This window comes from Bos indicus x Bos taurus, chromosome X, assembly GCF_003369695.1.
Source record: "Bos indicus x Bos taurus breed Angus x Brahman F1 hybrid chromosome X, Bos_hybrid_MaternalHap_v2.0, whole genome shotgun sequence".
Taxonomy (NCBI): domain Eukaryota; kingdom Metazoa; phylum Chordata; class Mammalia; order Artiodactyla; family Bovidae; genus Bos; species Bos indicus x Bos taurus.
Genome location: NC_040105.1, coordinates 23,900,422 through 23,905,663, shown reverse-complemented (window position 1 = coordinate 23,905,663; position 5,242 = coordinate 23,900,422). Strand labels below are relative to the sequence as shown.

At 37.6% G+C, this 5,242-nt stretch overlaps 1 non-coding gene across 1 annotated transcript; it reads left to right on the top strand.

The window, feature by feature from the left end:
* The first annotated feature begins 4,790 nt into the window (after positions 1 to 4,790).
* On the top strand, positions 4,791 to 4,913 carry LOC113888271. The gene has a single exon (XR_003509907.1). It is a non-coding gene; the product is annotated as a U8 small nucleolar RNA (small nucleolar RNA).
* The last annotated feature ends 329 nt before the right edge of the window (positions 4,914 to 5,242 follow it).

The following is a 5,242-nucleotide window of genomic DNA, read 5'->3' as shown; positions in this document are numbered from 1 at the left end:
ACTTTCATGCATTGGAGAAGGAAATGGCAACCCACTCCAGTGTTCTTGCCTGGAGAATCCCAGGGACGGGGGAGCCTGGTGGGCTGCCGTCTATGGGGTCGCACAGAGTCGGACACGACTGAAGTGACTTAGCAGCAGCAGCAGCAGCATGAGTTTGTGGTTGAGAATGTAAAATAGCTACTTTGTAAACTGTGATCAAATGCGCTGGAACTAGTAACACCTACCTTGTCTCTCCCAGTGGAGAGTTTCTTTCTAATTTATCAAGGATTCAAGGGTAACTGCTAAGGGCCATTTTATACTTTAGGCTTTAGTCTCTCAACTTTGAGACATACCATCTGAGGGTCCCCCATAGCCTTACCTCATTCACCTTATAGATAAGCTTAAAACTTACTTTACACTGAAAAGCTGCAGTTTCCCAAATGTCCAAATTGATTTGCCTCAGGGCTTTTACACCTACCTGCTCTTACTTGGGCTCCTATCCCTTTACTCCTTTTAAATTGCACTAATGTGATACATTTTAACTTCTAATTGCTCCTAGACACACAATCGGTAACATCCCCAAGAATATCAAGGTGTCTTCCACAGAGCATGCGGTCTGTTAATATTTAGAGAATTAATGAGCCAGTGAAGTGCTATCTAATTTGTTTTAATTTCTCCTACTTTCTTTGATTAAGTAATTCATGTACACATCTTTTAATTTTACAAAATGATGGACTGAAAGTATTAGGAAGGCCATGAGTCACCGTCTTTCACATTACCTATTTCTTAAGCCCAACAATTTTACTACTAATTTTTTTATATTTCCAAAGAAACAGCTACTCAATCGCATAATATTCTGCTTTATATCACAAAATAAGATAAAAATTTCCCAATTTGTTTTCCAAAATACATAGTTCCTATGCTCTTAAACCTGATACACAGAGTTAAGTATGTAACCAAAGATTTGATTAGTAAACTTATATTCTGAAGCTATTTAAATCTCCTGTTAAAAGACACATTTAGGAATTAATTAGAAAGAAGAAAGAAATTTAAAAAGAATGAAAATTTTATTTTATAAAAAGAAGGAAGAAGGAAGGAAGGGAAATCTCCAAGGTATCACATAAAACAGGAAGACAAAATGATAAACGTTGTTTCTTCTAGCCCAGCACCAATTCTCCATTAGTTGAAACATTCACTGCTCTCTTCAACAACAAATTAAAGAAACCAGCGCAGACTCATTGTGGGTAGGAGAAGAAACTGGACATGACCCTGGAACATGTGCTGTCTGTGTCAGTAGTGCTTACCCTCATTACAACTTGGTCAGGTTCTCTTTTCCTCATTTCTAAAAGCTTCCTCATATTGGTGTGGGAAGGAACTGTGGATAGTGTAAGTGACCTTGCCAAACCTCCAGGATGTTCATCTTGCTGGTTTCTGAATGGGCCCTTGGACCCCATAGGAATTCATACTATGGAGGATCACTGTTGGCACCTGCTGGCACTCCAGTTACTTTTCCTGCATAAATCTTGAGTGATAGGCTTTCTGGGCTCCTAACGATGAAGTGTTTTCTCCGTCTCACCCTCATTATATTCAAGAATTCCTTGATCTCCTCCTTAGTAGGGCAGTTACCTTTCATGAAAGGAGACTCATCAGAAGACTCTCTTGGGAAGCCCCTGCCACCATTTAGACTCCCAACGTTAGTGACATCCAGTTTGCTGACAAGGCCATGAAGTGCTTGATAGATTCTACTTCTTTCAACCTAAGGTAAAAGAGCAGCTCCATGTATTCAGAGGCTTTTCAGAAGATCATGAGGATGTGGTCCCTTTATTCTTTATTGACTTTTTTCAGTGTATTTGCCTTTGTAATGGGCATTCATTTTATAATTGAGCAAAAGGAACTATACAAACAAAGTCCCCTTCTGGGTTAAGTCTCTGCATGGGTGCTCACACAGAAACAACTACCAATTGTGTGTATTTGTTAGTATAAGTGTTGTTATTGTTGTTCAGTCACTAAGTCATGTACAACTCTTTACCACCCCATAGACTGCAGCACACTAGGCTTCCCAGTCCTTCCCTTCTCCCAGAGTTTGCTCAAACTCACGTCCACTGAGTCAGTGATACCATCCAACCATCTCATCCTCTACCACCCCCTTCTGCTCTTGCCCCTAGTCTTTCCTAGCATCAAGTATTGGAGCTTCAGCTTTTTTGTATAGTATGAGTATGACTATATAGGAATGTATATGTGTGTGTATGTATATATGCCTATATATTCCAACCAGAATGCTATGAGATTAGAAATCAACTACAAGGAAAAAAGCTAAAAAAAAAAAAAAACCCACAAGCACATGGAGGCTAAACAATATTTTGCTAAATAACCAATAGATCACTGAAGAAATCAAAGAAGAAATAAAAAATTACCTAGAGACAAATTAAAATGAAAACATGATGATCCAAAACCTATGGAACATAGAAGTTCTGAGAGGGAAGTTTATAGCAATACAATCTTACCTCAGGAAACAATAAAAATCTCAAACAGCCTAACCTTATACCTAAAACAACTAGAGAAGAACAAACAAAATCTAAAGTTAGTAGAAGGAAATAAATCATAAAGATCAGAGCAGAAATAAATGATATAGGATGAAGAAAACAATAGAAAAGATCAATGAACCTAAAAGCTGATTCTTCTAAAATATAAACAAAATTGATAACTTTCAGCCAGACTCATGAACAAAAAACAAGGGAGAGGACTCAAATTAATAAAATTAGAAGTGAAAGAGGAGAAATTAAAACGGAAACCACAGAAATACAAAGGAACCTAAGAGACTACTATAAGCAACTGTATGCCAATAAAACGGAAAACTTAGAAGAAATAGACAATTTCTTAGAAATGTACAGTCTCCCAAGAAAGAAGCAGGAAATACGAACAGACCAATCATAAGTACTAACATTGAAACTGTGATTTAAAAAATTCTAACAGACAAGAGCCCACATGCAGATGGCTTCCCAGGCAAATTCTATCAAACATTTAGGGAAATGTTAACACCTATCCATCTGAAACTATTCCAAAAAATTGCAGAGGAAGGAACACTCCCAAACTTATCCTGTGAGGCCACTATCACATGGATATCAAAACCAGCCAAAGATACCAAAAAAAAAAAAAAGAAAACAACCCCACAAACAAACAGTTATTTGGATACATGGGAATACTGTAACATAATTACAATTAGGTTTATAATTTTGCTTTGATAGGTGAAAAAATAACATTATTTTTTCATGTTTAACATATTCCTATGTTTATTATTCATTTGGATTTATGTTTACTGTTTATTGTTTATGATTTTTGCCAATATTTGGTGTATTAGGATTTTAATGAAATTTTTATGTATAAAAATTAAAATCTGTTCTGAACATTTAAAGTAAATAAATGTCACAGTTGTTAAATCAAGAAATAGGTATAACTATTTTACACAGTTATTGAGAAGAAATAGAACTGAAAAGAATTGGGAAAAAAAAGAATTCAGGAACCATGTGGGACAGTCTGAGTTGGAGATGTCATCTAGATTATTTTTTCCAGACATGTTCACACTCAGCTCTTTATATGCAGTCATTATGGTAATTAGCCTCAGGAGATCTCCCGCCAGTTTCTCTTTCTCTGCAGTTTTAGGTCCTCTTTCACTACTTACTGGTATTTGTGTTCTGTCTCAACTGTCACCACTTCCCGAGCCTTCCCACTCATTCTGCCCCAAATTCAGTGGAGGAGGGCCTGTACACAGGGTGAAAATACCAGTCTCCAGCAGCCATTAGCACAGCTCCCAGCCAGGAACACTAGCAAGGATGCAGTGAACCACCAGAATAGCCAAGAGATATAGCGCTCTCCCAGCATCTAGAATCACTGGGTGACACAGAAAAGCTCCCTATACTCTGCCTGATGGTAGGCACAGAGAATTCAAAGGCATGTGAGATGTTTGGCATGCCTCTCTATGCCTTTCATCTAGTAGATATGCCCAGAGACTTCTCAACTTCCAGCTGCTGGTGGTAATTCAGAGATTTCCCAAGTTGATTAACAGAAGTGATCTTTAACCCTCTGCCCAGATTTTCTACCTTCTCCCCTTATAGTCCCTTCTCTCCCTTCTGCTAAACTCTAAATCCAGAATGCTGCCTGCCAGCCTGCCATGGGCTCTCTGGATGAGGTTTTTCATGTGGCCTCTCATGACCTTTGGCAATTTTTCTGATCACACATCTTCACTACCTAAGGGCGTCCTGCCCAGTTCTCTTGCCCAGCAACTGATCATTCTCATTGAGTTCTTGCATTTCAAAGTAAAGGAGGAATGTCTTGTTGATATTTCAGAATGTAAAGTACGCCTAGGAGAATCCTGGCATTCAAGACATTAATGCTGAAGTCCAGCTCCATATGGGTGAGAGTTTAATTTTATACTCAACCTATTTGAAAATAAGGAACTAAAATAACAATGAGACAGTAACTTTCATCCCAAAATTTGGCCAAAATTTAAAAGACTAATGAAATAAAATGTCTGTGAGAATGTAAAGCATTCACACACATGAATCTGAGAGACTATAAATTGGTATGGCATTTTTGGAACAGAAGTTCAGCAATATTTGTAAAAATTTTAAGTCTTCACATTCTTCCCAGTTTAATCAAGTTTGCATGTTACTATGTTTTTCCTGAGAGAAAGTATGCATATCTGTCTAAGATTTCATATTCAAAGATACTGATTTCAGTCCTATTACTCATAGCAACAAATCTCAAACAGTTTTTAATGTCCATCAGGAGGAAAACGGTTAATTATCACACAAACAGAAGTAAGATAATCCTTACCTGTCTTTTTCTTGGAATGAAGGTTGGAACATGATGACTGGTGTGCAATTAACATCTGTGCATAATGAATACTTGTAACACCTTGATTGCTCCTATCATATTCTTCCTGATGATCTTCCCTTCAAATGGCCAAAAGGTATGAAAAGATGTTCAATATCACTAATTATCAAGAAAATGAAAGTCAAAGCCACAATGAGATAATACTTCACACCAGTTAGGATGGTTATACTTTTTAAAAAGGATAATTAAGTGTTAGCTAGGATGTTGAGAAATTGAGCTTTTGTGTATTGTTTCTGCACTGCGTGCTTGCATAGTCATGTCCAACTCTTGGGACCCCATGGACTGTAGCCCGCCAGGCTTCTCTGTTCATGGGGTTTCCCAGGCAAGAATACTGGAGTAGGTTGCCATTTCCTCATTCAGGGTTTCTTTC